Below are 16051 nucleotides of genomic sequence, written 5' to 3' on the forward strand. Positions count from 1 at the left end.
ATTTTTGTGAGAAAATAAATAATATTGTTGAACATTATCTTCTAAATTTAAATAATATTGTTGAATATTATAATATTGTTGTTGTTATATAATATTATTGAATTATATTTTCTGAATAAAAATTATATAGAGAAAACAAATTTTTTATGGCAGCTATGCGTAGTACAGAGGATTTAGTTTCGTTAAGCAACGTAGCCCAGGAAACCATTGTCTGTACTATTTGCAACGACCTGACCTGACTTTCCAACCCCTGACATTTCTTATCAACCACCAGATTTAAAATTTTATCGATCGTTCAAGCCATATCATGAACGCTTGCGAGATTATCGTTTGCGTCGTGCAGCACTTTTAATGCTAACGCAATGTTTATCAAAAAGAAGCGGTTATTTTCAACGACTGAAAGCAATTTGGGAAAATAGACGAAGAATAAAATGATTTACTATTTCCAATATTGTGCAAAAGAAAAATGATATTCGTCCGTTTACGCAGATTGGTATTTTCGACAAATCTTATTTAGCTCTCCTCGATAGTAGCACTAATAAAAGTGTGATTGGACATGCTCTTGCTGAACACATTATCTCAATGAAACACAAAGTTAAGAAAATTAAAGGTTTTGTTTATACTGCGGATGGTTTAAAGCATACTGCTGCTGGTACAGTTAGCATTCCCATCGAATTTTGCTCGTACCGTCCATTAAACGAGATGTGATTTGTGGTATGACAAGGTCACACGCCCAGTATACTAACTTTGTCGCTATCGATATCAATCGATCCATTTATGTAGCTCCTTCAGGTACTCATCCTTCCAACGGAAATAAAATTGTTGGTGAAGAGCCTTCAGTCGATGCCGATTTAGGATGGAGGTGGCCGGTTGGTTAATTTTTGGTTCCAACACAGAAATAAGTCAACTCCAGTGTGCGTAAACGGTAGGACGCTTTTTCCTTGGGCGCTTTCCTAGGACGCTTTCATTTGGGTCTGCAATCTTTTGTTATAGATCACGCAAACCTTGCGAGAGATGATGGTGGATTTGACGTGGACCTTCAGTTTTGGAATCCAGAATCTGGAACGGATCAGCCGCATGACGACTTGGGTTACCCCCACGTAAGGATATACCATGGGTGAAACGAACCAATAGGATGCATAACGCAGCGAGTGGGACGCCCTCAGACGCCTAGACGCTCAGACGCCCACAACCCCGTAGAATCCCCTTGCCATCGAGGAAAGGATTCAAGTTGCGGATTGAACTGCTGCTTGGACTGCAGACAGTGGTATTCCTGCGGAAAGGTTTGTCGTTGAGCCATGACGAGTAGCCGCTCTTGGATCCGTGACAGCTCATCCGCTTGGACCACAGTAGAGCTTGGAACTGCCAATTTCCGACTTCTATCGATGAACCTGAGAACATAGGCAGAAGTACGCAGTGCTTTGCCAAAATCAGAGAACTTTCTCAGAAAATTAGGAGTAGGAGGTAACTTGGCGATGTTACATTTAATCTGCTGCTCCAGCAGAGTCTCCGGAATGGGACTTGGAGATGTTGGCCATTGATCCGATGGGAAATGAAGCCACTCTGGTCCATGCCACCACAAAGGGTTATAAATCAATTCATGTGGCAGGACACCTCGGCTTGCAAGATCTGCCGGGTTGTGCTCTCGATCGCACATGCGACCAGTTCTTGGCGTCGCTGGCTTGGACTATCTTGGCCACACGTTTGGCCACAAAGGTTGTCCATCTGCAGGGTGGCTTGTTGAACCAGGCGAGAACAATTGTTGAATCAGTCCAAAAAATTCTGGAAACTTTCTGCTGGAAGATTCAGGAGGGAGGGTAGAAGATAGCTCAGCCAACAGGAGCCACCTTTGTCTTCGCAGTAAGGAGATGCGTTCACCTTGTTCCCGTCTCCACGCGGACATAGATAGCCGCTCCATACGCCCTTTCTAAAGCATCACAGAATCCGTGGTACTGGGGCTTCACCCTTGTATGAAACCAGTTCCATCTTGGAATCCGGATCTTTCCCAGAGAAGGATAGCTCCCGAGATAGTCCTTCCATTGGAGTAAAAGTTCCGCGGGTAAATTTTCGTCCCATTCGATCATTTTCAGCCAGATCCCCTGCATGAAGATCTTGGCTCGGATAACGAAAGGGGCCAGCCACCCGGCTGGGTCGAAAAGTTTTGCAATCTGCGAAAGTAATTCCCTCTTCGTGTAGGAGTCCTGATGGGCAACTTTTGCTGGCATAAAGAACTTCTGGTCGTCATCGTGAGCTTCGCCGTACTAGAGTCCTCGAGTTCTAGGAAGTCTTCTCGAAGTAGGTGGTCTTTGGGATATCCTTCAGCACGCTCTTATTGTTCGACGTCCACTTCCTCAGCGGGAAGCCAGTGCTGTCCAGGGCTGCACACATTTCCGCACTGGTTCGGATGGCTCTTCCTTAGGTGTGTCCCAGCTAGCACGTCGTCCACGTACATGCTGCTGGAGATGACTCGGCTTGCAAGAGGATACTCCAAGCGTATGTCTTCAGCAAGTTGCTGGAGGACTCGTAGGGCCAGGAAAGGCGCACAGTTGACACCGAATGTAACTGTGTTCACGTATCTCACCGTCCGACGTATGAAACAGAATTCGTTGGAACTGTGTGTGCTTCGAGTCAATGAGGATTTGGCGACACATCTTCGTTATGTCCGCATTGAACACATACCGATAGTATCGCCATTTTAGGATCTGCAAAGTGAGATCGGATTGAGAATGAGCCCTGAATGAAGAATATCATTCAGACTCTGGCCATTTGAGGATGGACAAGAAGCGTTAAAAAACGACCCGCACCTTCGTTGTGGTGCTATGTGGTTTGAATCATCATGACGCAGATAGAAGTTAGAGTCGTGACAATCGCCTGTGGCGATATGGGTGTCATATGACCCAAATCCACGTACCCTGGAGAAAGGCATTGTACTGATATCTTTTAAAAGAATCGTTTCTTGACAAACGATTCTCGTTCTTGAGGAATTGAGCCAGCGCTGATCGTATTTCACGTCCACTTGAGTTTGCTTATTTATGACATACAATTCAGTGTTGCTGTTTAGTTATTGGTACAGTGTACCCTTGATACATTCACATACTACACCTCCCTCCTTTTGAAAAATAACGTTATGAAGTGAAGTAGTTTTCTATCAATTATATCATAATTGTATCATACTAGTATATATAATTATATTTATTAATATTAATGAATTGAATTGATTGATGATATTAAGTTTTAAATGAATAAAAGGATACAAAACATTTTTTAAATTATTAAAGTTGAAACATATTTATGTCTTTATTTTTTTTTCTTTTGGCTGATCAGACCGTTTTTTTAATCTATTTTTTGCTTTTTAGCCTATCTTTGTGTACTACCTGTTGTTTCTTATTCCGTATTTTAATAGTTATGTTGTCATTAAATCCTATATCTAATACGTCGTAAGGACCTACGTATTTATTATACATTCAACTATGACCTGTTTCTGTTTTAAGCAATACTTTATCTCCTATTTTTAAATCAAAATTATTTGTATTCCTATCGTATCTTAATTTTCTATCTGCTAACATTCATTCTAACATTCTTCTAGCTCTATTGTATGACATTTCTAGTCTACATTTTAGTTCTTTGGAATAGTCTTCTACGTTGTTTATTGGGTCTGTCTTGTTTATTTTTACTGAAATCTTTAAATTGTCTTAGTAATCTGTCAAATACTAGTTCATATGGGCAACAGTCATGAACTATTGAGGGTGTTGTATTGAAACAATAAGTGAAATATGGTAACCAAATGTCTCAATCACTTTTGTCAACTAATATATATGAACGTATATATTCATTGAAAGTTCGGTGGCTTATTTCTATTGTTCCTAGAGTTTCGATGATGGTGAGCGCTAGATGTTAGATTTTCTATATGCATATATTTGCATAATTCATTTATAAGTGAATTTTTGTATTCTGTACTTTGATCCGTAATGAACGTCTTCATTGGACCGTACTTCAATACAAATGATTCGAATATAGCCTTTGCAACTGTTTTAGCACTTTTATTCGGTGTTGAATAGTGACTGAAAACTTAGTTAGATCGCATATGATTGTAACTGCATACTCATTTCCGTCTTCCGATTTCGGTAATGGACCAATGGTATCAATTAAAACGGTATCAAATGCTGTTGCTGGCGTTGGTGTCAATGTTAATGGTGTTTTGGTATGTGTTGTTGTTTTGGTTTGTTGGCATTTCAAACAAGTCTTTACAAACTTTGATATTGTCTTGATCATTTGTGGCATATAATGAAATCTTTTGATTTTTAACTGGGTTCGCGCAATACCAGTGTGATCGTCATGGAATTTTGTCAAAATTTCCTTAATTTGAGCTTAGTCGTTTTTTCAATGATTATCACCTTTTGTAGAATAGTTATATCTACTTTTCGAGTACTCGATTGCCCCTTTGTTTTAAATTCATTTAGTGATACAAATTCGAATATTTGTTCACTTGGTGATATTCGCATTTTTATACCCGCTATCCATAGGGTAGAAGGGTATTATAACTCTGTGCCGGCAGGAAATTTATGTAACAAATAGAACGAGGCGTCAACAGCCGAGACGATATAGCCATGTCCGTCTGTCCGTCTGACCGTTATTAAAGAAATACTTTCGTATGGGCAAAATCGCCTACTTACTAGGGCTCTTAGTTGCTTTGGCCGACAATCTGGTACATTGTGCCGCCTATGGTATATTTTGAATGGTGTACTATATCGATATACCAAACATACCATTTGGTATATTTTTTAGTATTTTTAGTATATTTGGTATATTTTGAGAAAATACCGCAAAATATATTTCTTTTTATTCAAAATGGGTAGTAGATCTCACAGTCGAGTACACTCGACTGTAGCTTTTACTTGTTTTTTTAAGAAATTTAGAGTCCTAAACAAAACCCAAACAACTTAGTTTTATAAATAAAGGATTAGAATATTAGGATCTTTTTTGTAAAACTAAAAACAAAACTTAAGGTATTCAGTTTTATGCATATAGGAATAGAATAATCGGGTTATTTCATTTTATGTTTATCAGATTACGAACAAAACTCCTAAGAAAATTAGCTTTTCAAAATAAAGTTGTAGAAAAATTGTTTCTTTTTATATAACACGTTTCCTTATTTATATTTGTTATCTTAATTTTATGTTTTCATATTTATATTTATTTTTATTTATACTTTTTCTTATTTAAACTTTTTGTTATTTAAACATTTTCTTTTTAAAATATTTACTCCTTACTAATTGGTTATATTTGTCATACTTTGAGAGCTCATCAACATTAAGAAAATCATCCCGACCTCCACAACCATTGCGACGCACGGTGGCAGCGGCAGCAGTGGCACAACCACGATCATACATCCGCACCACATCATACAGCACGTGCCACAAGAGTCGCAACAGCAGCAGCAGCAGCAGCAGCAACATCATCATCAACAGCAGCAGCAACATCATTAGCAACACCAACAGCAGCAGCAGCATCAGACGTTGCACATTGAAGAGGTGCCGCAGACATCGCATTATCATCACCATCAGCAGCAGCAGCAGCAGCAACACCATCAGCAACAGCAGCAACAACAACAACAGCAGCAACATCATCAGCAGTTGCATACGACTGCGCAGCAAGTACAAAGCATAATCACAGCACATCCGGGACAGACGATCAATTTGGTGGGACTGCGGAGCCAAACATTGCGTCGCGTATTCGATATTCGCGTGGCAAGATCATTGCGCCGGCTGTGAGCAATCTGCAGATTGTGGAGACCCACGAGGCGATACCGCATCAGCATCATGAGCTCGCCGATGGCACCAAGTATGAGATTAGCGAAATCGATTTGAACAATCCAAATGCATCGGCGGCGATCATCAGTGATCTGGTGAAGTATGCGGAAATCGATGACATTGAGCTGCCCGGATGGCACTAAGATTGGCATCGGGTTCGCTCCATCCGAGATTACGGAGCACATGCAGACGACGGGCGGTGAGACGCACATCACAACGATCGAGCATGAGCCGCAAGAGTTGCAGGTGCATCAGCACGATCAGCAGACGCACACGCATCACATTCATGCCACACAGCTGCAGACGCATCACATCCATCAGGGCACCGTTCAGGTGCAACATGAGCAACAGGAGTCACAGGATCAACAGGAGCATCAGCATCATCACATCCAACTGCAGGCTGACGATGATGATGGCGTCGAGACGATCATACCCGAAGAGCTGGGCGTCCATGATTCGAGCAAGAGTTACACCATCTTGACAACGCGACCGATGAAAGAGGAATCCGATGCCGGCAACGATCCCAGTGGCATGACCTATGAACTCGTTGAGCGACTCCTCATTGGGTCCCTGCGATGACCCGGAGTCGCGTTATGTGTGCCGTCATTGTGGCAAAAGTATCGCTGGAAATCGACGTTGCGACGCCACGAGAATGTCGAGTACGGTGGCAAGGAGCCGTGTCATCCGTGTCCCTACTGCACCTACAAGGCCAAGCAGCGTGGCAATCTCGGTGTCCATGTGCGCAAGCATCATCCAGAGAAGCCCCAACTAGAGAGCAAGCGGGGACGTAAGATCTAAGCCGTTGAACTGAGGACAGTGAGTACCACAAACAAAAACGATAAAACAAAATGCAAACACAAAGAACAGCAGCAACAAAAGCGAAACAAAAACTAAAAAATACTTTCAGTTTTCCAATTTATAAAAATCCAATCAATGTTCAAACAATTAATGGCACTACCGAGTTGTCAGAAAGTATACTTTTGGTCCCAGCAGACTTTGCCCTACAAACCAAAATTTTACATTCATAATTTCTCTGAAAATTATGATATGCTATTAGGAAGAGAATACTTAAAAGCCAGTAAATCCCAAATTGATTACGAAGATGGCACAGTTACATTAGGAGAATATAAATTTACATTTCAAAACGAAGAAGAAAATTCTGAAGAAACTTACACAGAAGATTGTGCAAATCCACCCTTGACCGAAGATAGGCCATTCAACTTCGCAATCGAAGATGAATTAAAAGAGTGTAATGAGTTCAGACTTGAACATCTCAACACAGAAGAGGTAGAAAAACTAAAAGGTTTTACATGAATTTCGCGATATTCAGTACCGGGAAGGTGAAAATTTGACTTTCACCAGTACGATTAAGCATTCAATTCAAACGAAACACGAAGACCCAATATATAAAAGACCCTACAAGTATCCACAGGCCTACGATCAAGAGGTCAATAAACAAATTAACGAAATGATAGAGCAGGGCATAATTAAGAAATCAAAATCCCCCTATTGTTCACCCATCTGGATTGTTCCAAAGAAAATGGACGCTTCAGGAAAGCAAAAATTCCGGTTAGTCATTGACTACCGCAACCTCAATGAAATAACCATTGACGACAAATTCCCCATACCAAATATGGATGAGATCCTAGACAAGTTAGGCAAATGCCAATACTTCACTACGATCGATCTTGCAAAGGGTTTCCATCAAATCCAAATGAATCCCGACTCAATTGCAAAACTGCCTTTTCAACCAAGCATGGTCACTACGAATTTACTCGTATGCCCTTTGGGCTTAAAATGCTCCAGCGACTTTCCAGCGCTGTATGAATAACCTACTTGAAGATCTGATTTTCAAGGATTGTCTAGTTTACTTAGATGATATTATTATCTACTCCACTTCATTGGAAGAGCATATATCATCCATTTCGAAAGTCTTCTCAAAACTTCGGGAAGCAAATTTGAAATTACAATTAGACAAATGCGAATTCATGAAAAAGGAAACTGATTTCCTCGGGCATGTAATCACCACGCAAGGTATAAAACCAAATCCGAACAAAATTAAGGCAATTGTTGAATTCCCAATACCAAAGACACCAAAAGAAATCAAATCATTCCTAGGTTTATGCGGATTTTATCGCAAATTTATACCCAATTTCGCAAGTATTGCAAAACCCATGACAACAAAGTTGAAGAAAAACGCCACCATAAAACATAAAAGATCCCACTTATGTATCAGCATTTGAAAAATTCAAAGTTTTAATAACGTCCGATCCGATACTAGTTTATCCAAATTTCGAGAAACCATTCTCATTGACTACAGATGCTAGCAACTTTGCTATAGGCGCTGTTCTATCACAAGAACACAAACCCATTTGCTATGCAAGTCGAACTTTAAACGAACACGAATCAAACTATTCAGCTATAGAGAAAGAACTATTAGCTATCGTGTGGGCAACCAAATATTTCCGTTCTTACCTATTCGGTAGAAAATTCCAGATCTTAAGCGATCACAAGCCATTAGTTTGGCTCAGTAACATTAAAGAACCAAACATGAAATTACAAAGATGGAAAATCCGATTAAACGAATACGATTATCAAATCAAGTATTTACCAGGAAAGGAAAATAACGTAGCAGATGCACTTTCACGTATAAAAATAGAAGAGAATTTCTTAGAGAAGATGCAATTAGCACAGGAGCAACTATACATAGTGCTCAAGAGGACAGTCAATATCACATACCAATAACTGAAAGACCTTTAAACTACTTTAACAGGCAAATAGAATTCATAAAAGTGACGATAATAAAGTTGAAACAACTCACTATTTTCATAAACTTAACATTAAAATTTCTTACAAGGAAATGACTAACCAATATGCCAAAGATATGATAAAGGAATATCTTTGCTCGAAAAATAGTATTGTCTATTTTCATGATGAAATAGATTTTCCAATTTTTCAAAGAGCCTATTTAGAAATAATAAGCCCAAGTAATATAACTAAAATAATGAAAACAAGCTTAAAATTAATTGACTTACAAACCTTTGCAGAGTTTAAAGAATTAATTTTAAAACACATAAAAAATTGTTACATCCAGGTATAGAAAAACAATAAATTGGTTTAAGGAAAAATATTATTACCCAGATTACCAGAAACTAATACAAAATCTAATTAATGAATGCGAAATTTGCAACATAGCTAAAACCGAACATAGAGACACAAAACTCACGTTCGAGATAACACCCGAAGTACTTAATGTTAGGGATAAATATGTTATAGATTTTATATGATAGATAAGAAACAATTTCTTTCTTGTATAGACGTTTATTCCAAATTCACAACATTAGTTGAAGTTCAAAGTAGAGATTGGTTAGAAGCTAAAAGAGCTTTACTAAAAGTTTTCAATGAAATGGGAAAACCCATAGAAATAAAAGCAGACAAAGACTCAGCATTCATCAGTGCAGCTTTGCAAATTTGGTTACAAGAAGAAGGCATAAAAATTAACATAACAACAAGTAAAACAGGAATATCAGATATAGAAAGGTTTCATAAAACTATAAATGAAAAGTTAAGAATAATAGGAAGCGACGATAATATTGAAAATAAAATTACAAAGTTCGAAACAATATTATATACTTATAATCATAAAACAAAACATAAAGCAACTAATAGAACTCCAGCAGATATTTTATTTATGCAGGAACCCCTGAATATAACTCACAAGAGAATAAAGTAAATCAAATAAATAACCTCAATAAAAACAGAAGTGATTTTGAAGTAGATACACGATTTAGACAAGCCCCATTGGTTAAATCAAAAACCACAAATCCTTTCAAAAAAACAGGTAACATTAAAAAGCTCGATGAAAAACATTACGAAGAAACGAATAGAGGTAGAAAAGTTACACATTATAGATCGAAGTTTAAAAAGAAGAAAGTAATTAACAAAAGTAAATATGTTAATTCCAGCCCAAGTGACGAAACATCCTAAATTACTGATGTTACTTATATTGTCAATTATTTGCACAACCGTAAACGCTCAACAAGTTGAAGTAAATCCCATTCAAAATGATCAAGGATTCATCCTATTTGAGTCAGGAACAATTAATTTACCAATATCCTTCGAACATCATTGCTTAACTATAAACGTAACACAAATAGAGAACTCTTTTGATTTATTATTAACTCAAAGCCATATCTTTAATAAGTACCCCCAAATAAAATATTTAATGAATAAATTAGAAAAGCAAATGGCAGGTATCAGAATAACAAGTCGTACTAAACGAGGTTTATTCGATTTCATAGGATCATCACTTAAATTCCTTTTCGGCACATTAGATGAAGAAGATAAGAAACAATTTGAAAACCAAATTAACATTATTGCCCATAATTCAATTCAGGCAAATAATCTTAATGATTTTATAAATACATTTAATCAAGGTATTAATGTTATAAATAATCAAAGCAAAATTTTGGAAGAAGAAAAACAATTAAATTCATTAATTTTAACATTGAACATTTTACCGAATATATAGAAGACATCGAACTAAGCCTACAATTAACTCGCTTAGGAATATTTAATCCAAAATTACTTAAACACGATCAAATAGATCACATTAATCACGAAAAGTTGATGAATATTAAAACTTCTGCTTGGTTCAGTACACTTACAAATGAAATTTTCATCATGTCCCATATTCCATTGAGTAATCTTGAAACCAAAACTTTCCAAGTAATCCCTTACCCAGATAAGAATGGACAAATCATCAATGAAAATGTTGAAGGAAAATTTTATCTACACAATAACTTTGTTTCAAATTCAATCTCTAAAAAGATCATAAATGACCACTGCATAAATAATATAATAAAACATGAAACTCCAGTTTGCACTTTTAATAAATACCGTAAACAAGAATTTATACAAATAGTAGAGCCGAATATCATAATAACCTGAACTTAACCAGAACCAAACTAAATCAGAATTGTAATGATTTAGATATGTACATCGAAAAAGATAAAATAATAAAAATATTTAATTGTACCATTGAATTGAAAAATGTTAAAATTTCAAATAGAGCACAACAATTTACAACCATTATGTTTACAGAATATAATGTAACTAAAATAGAACCACTATCACACATTGAAATAAAAGAAATGATTATGTATAACAATAGAGAAAACAATAATTACAAATATTCAATAATTACGATTGTATTAATATTAATCCTCATTGTTATATACAACTTAGTGAATAAGAAAATTAAAACACTATTCAACATAATAACACAAAAATTTGTAAAACACATGACACAGACATAAGTGCTAATGCTGAAACCGATAATATTGAAATTCCAGTCCCACTTATGTACCCTGAACTAAACGCTTGAGGACAAGCTAACCTCTATAGGTTGGGGAGTACGTGACAAACACTCATAATTATTCCCTTATCTTCCAAATTCTTTCCCACAAGTCAAATCATAAACATAAACACTTGTCGCGACGGCACCGACTGTCACAAATAGAAAGATCCTATTACATTGGCGATCGTGCCACTTCCAAAAATCCAAAGTCCATTAAAACTTTCCGTTTGCAACTTGAGGACTCAGCATTACTGCACTAACACAAACACAAAACATCACACGTATGTTAGCCCTAAGTCGTAATAAGAACTTTCATGTTAGAGCCCAACATATTGTGAGTTTAGTTTTTAAAGACACTTTCCTCATTCAAGACGCGTAGCCCGCGACTTTATAAACAAAAATAAAGTAGTCTATTAAGTAAACAAAAATAAAATCCTTGCGTTTTATTTTTTTACTGTTCGTGCACCGCGAACATATAATTATATATATTATTTTTGATTCTTCTCGAGCATTATAAATTAATGCAATTTGCTTAGTTGTTGATTATTTGCTTAAGTTCAAACTTAACGTTTACAAATATGTTTTGTTTTAATTATGAATTATCCATTTCACAAATATTTGCAAAGAACTTTTTTCACTTGGGCTTTAATTTATGTCTTCATTATTTTTGCGTAATTTTTAAAAAATCGAATAACAACCGTAATTTTAAAGCTACAGCGAATTTTGGTTTATACAATAATTACTATAGTAGTTATGATTCCTGAAAATTTGGTTACGATCAGATAAAAATTGTCGAAGTTATTATAGAAATACTTTTGTATGAGCAAAACGCCTACTTACTAGGGGTCTGAGTTGCTTTGGCTGACAATCTGGTATATTGAGCCGTCTATGGAATATTTTGAATGGTGTACTATATCGATATACCAAATATACCATTTGGTATATTTTAGTATTTTTAGTATTTTCGATTTAATACCGCAATATTTTGGCCTTATTAAAAATGGGTAGTGGTATCTCACAGTCGAGCACACTCGACAGTAACTTTCTTACTTGTTTTTATTTTGTGTTTTGACACCCTTGTTTCTTCTTTGCAGGAATTTTCCTGTTCAGCTTTTGATCTAGTAGTTACTTTTAATATTTCTCTATTCATTGTTTTTGCTAATTCTTTTATTGTTATCCTTGACAAGGCGTCAGCAATATGGTTATCTTTCCCCTTAAGAAATTCTACTGTAAAGTCATATTCTTCTAAGTCCAGCCTCATGCGATTGAGTTTGGAACTCGGATTTTTCATAGAGAATAGGTATGACAATGGTCTATGATCGCTTTTACCATGAAATGCTTGCCATATATGTAACAAAGTAGAGTAATTTATTGATAGAAAATATAAAAGTAATGAAGTAATGAGTAAGTAAGTAAACAGATTAATGATCAACACGATTAGAGGACAACTGTTCCTGTCAACGCCGACACACCAACTGCCTTCTCTACGATCTTGCTTTCGTGATCAGTGCTGCCATATCCTTTCCCAAAGCTCGCGTTGCCACTCGTTGCCAGCAACCAGTAGTGCCATACTTCATGAAAAATTACAAGAGTTTTGCAATTATTAATTTTCCGCTTTATTCGCGAACAAAGTATGGACCTAATTGTTGTTGTTACAAACGACGAAAACGAAAACGGAGTAAATGATGACGCGCTGTTAAGTTCTCAATTTCAACTATGTTTATAAATCTATGCTAAGTGACATTAAGCCTAACTTAACTAGAGCGGCGAAGCGAGGCGAATTCGCTCAGAGAGCAACAAACGAAAGCTTTATTGCGCCTCGCTTCGCCCTAATTCTAACAACTTCATTTGGTATTTCATGCTCTTAACTAATAACTATCAAATGCGCCAACACCGGCCCCGATGAACGGCTGTGCCTTCATCCGATTGGCAGAGGCGCCAATTTGTGTATTGGCCGTTTAAACAGCCCTCCTGTGCTGGTTCGCACGTCTGCGACGCGCACCGCCCCGTCCGCTCCTGGATACACCGCCACGACTCGACCCACCATCCACTGCATCGGCGGCTGGTTGTCTTCTGCGACGACGACGAGCTCTCCGACTTGCAGATTCGGCTGCAACTGGTCCCACTTGGCCCGTGCCTGCAGGCCGAGCACATACTCCCGGGACCATCGCTGCCAGAACGCTCGCTTGAGCGACGAGACAGCTCGCCATCGCCTTAAGCAACTCAGACCCTCCTGGTCCGGGTCCGCGATGCTGCCGGTGCCACCAGTGGTCCGCCCACCAGTAGATGCCCGGGGTTAGCGCCTCGCCGTCGTTGGGGTCTTGGCTTACGGCTCCTAGCGGGCGGGAGTTGAGCACCGCCTCGACCGCCACGACCACTGTCTGCAGCTCCTCGAGCGTGAGCAGGGCGTTGCCCACCGTCCGTAGAGTAGGTGCTTTGCAGACTTCACACCTGCCTCCCATAGTCCTCCGAAGTGAGGAGCCCTCGGCGGTATGAACGCAAATTCGCATCCGCTTCTTGATGCGAAGTCGCGAACTGCGTTCTCCTCGGCCTCGACTCGCCTCCTTAGCTCCTCCAGATGGCGACTTGCTCCGACGAAGTTCGTCGCGTTGTCGCAATGGACTCGGCTCGGACATCCTCTTCGACCAACAAACCTTTGGAAAGCCATTAGAAATGCATTAGTTGACAGTTCGGATACAATTTCTAAGTGAACCGCTTTTGACGCAAAACAGACGAACAAAGCTATGTACGACTTGTACGGCGGCTTTCCGCGAATCCTATAGGTTGTCTCAACCGGGCCACAAAAATCTACGCCACAAATTGAAAATGGGCGGAGCGCTCGGAGTCGATCAGCAGGCAAATTTCCCATTATTTGCTTAAGCAACCGAGGTTTGCATTTAAAGCAACGGATGCATGATCGTACTGTCTGACGACAAAGCTCTTGAGCATTAACTAACCAAAGTCGTTCTCTAAGAATGCTCACGAGCGCTCTTGGGCCAGCGTGACAGTTGGTCAAGTGAAGGTACCTCACATAGCTGCGAGCAAATTGTGAGCGCTTCGACAAGAGGAGTGGAAACTTAGCATCATACGAAATAGGAGCATTTACCAGTCGCCCCCGACTCGCAACAACGAAAACGAACACCAAGATCCTTCATACTCATGTATGAAAGGATTGAGTCGTTGTAGACTCGAGCTCACACGTGTACTCTTACGAACCCTTTCTATATCGTCTCTGAATTCGAAATCTTGCATTACTTCTACTATTTTACTGAATGCTTCTTTCAGTTCTGATGCCGTTGGAACCAGTTCAAATTGAACTGTTTTGTCTTTGCATCTTCGAATGAAGCGGAACACATAAGCGAACACTCTCAACAGACTTGTGTGCGACGAAAAACTTTCGATCGAGTCCACTAGATCTGACTTTACCACTATAGCTGTCAGTCCAACAGCTGTTTTGCGCACTTCAAATTGCGCGTCTCTTCAGAGACGAAATGGTGGTTAACTGGCCATGCGTCGTGTGGTTCCATCAAGAATGACGGACCACTAAACCACATTGACGCGCACAGTTCAGTCACATCGCAACCTCTCGATACAATGTCTGCGGGGTTCTGCTTAGTTGGAACATGACGCCATTCCACGCTCTCTGACCACTCTTGAATCTCGGCCACTCGATTCGACACGAATGTCGCGAGAGTGGAAGGATGTGACCGGATCAATGAAGAGTGACTTCCGAATCTGACCAAAGAACCGTCCGTTCAATTGGTGATCCGATTAGTCTTCGTATGCGGTGGCAGAGTTCTGCAAGAAGGTGAGCTGCACACAACTCAAGTCTAGGAAGAGTCTTAGTCTTGAGGGGAGCTACTTTTGTTTTGAGGTTAGTAATGATACTTTACAACCTTCTGCAGTATGCGTACGAACGTAAATACACGCCCCATACGCTCTTATTGAGGCGTCGGCGAAGCCATGTATCTCTATCGGTGACGTAGGCTCTGTGAACAAATATCGTGGCACTTTTATGTTTTGCAATTGTGTCAAATTTGACTTCAATTGCTGCCACGATGTATCCAAACTCAATGGTATGGATTCGTCCCACTCCAACTTTTGAAGCCAGAGCTCTTGAAGCAGTATCTTTGCTTTTATAATTAAGGGACTCAATAGGCCAAGCGGATCGAATAACCGCGATGTCACCGAGAGAATGTTCCGTTTTGTCGCTTTAAGACCCATGAATGAATCGTCGATCCGAATTGGAACATGTCTTCATTTGGCAACCAAATCACACCTAGAGTCTTGGTTGCGTCAGTCTCGGAGATCGTTATCGGCTTTGGTGTACTGTTTGATGCGGAGAACCCAGGAGCATTCGAGAACCACTTCGCAAGTTCAAAACCTGCTCCTAGCAGTATCTGCGACACTTCAGACTTAATTGTCTTCAGGTCCTCGACGCATGCGGCACCAGTCAACATATCGTCAACGTAGAAGTCTTGCCTGATAACTTCAGCTGCCATGGGGTGCCGGGATTTCGCAATCTCGCTCAGCTGGATCAAACACCGTATGGCCAAGAATGGCGCTGGCGCAGTGCCATATGTTACAGTATTTAATCTGAATAATCTCAACGAGTCTGATGGATCTTTCCTCCACACTATGAGCTGATAGTTTCGATCTGCCTCGTGCACCATAACTTGGCGGTACATCTTTTGATGTCGGCCGTTAATGCATATTTATGCAATCGAAAACGAAGCAGAGTCGAAAACAGCTCTTCTTGAATGGTCGGCCCGACCATAAGAATGTCATTCAACGCCTTATGTGTCGAAGTGCGACACGAAGCATCAAATACGACCCTCAGCTTTGTCGAAGTGCTTTGGGGCCGTAGTACACATTGGTGCGG

General features: G+C 39.3%; 1 pseudogene; it reads left to right on the forward strand.

The window, feature by feature from the left end:
• The first annotated feature begins 3968 nt into the window (after positions 1-3968).
• LOC132797513 (longitudinals lacking protein, isoforms F/I/K/T-like) lies at positions 3969-6640 on the forward strand (annotated as a pseudogene).
• Positions 6641-16051: the final 9411 nt, after the last annotated feature.

Source organism: Drosophila nasuta, unplaced genomic scaffold, assembly GCF_023558535.2.
Source record: "Drosophila nasuta strain 15112-1781.00 unplaced genomic scaffold, ASM2355853v1 ctg127_pilon, whole genome shotgun sequence".
In the NCBI taxonomy this organism is placed as follows: Eukaryota; Metazoa; Arthropoda; class Insecta; order Diptera; family Drosophilidae; genus Drosophila; species Drosophila nasuta.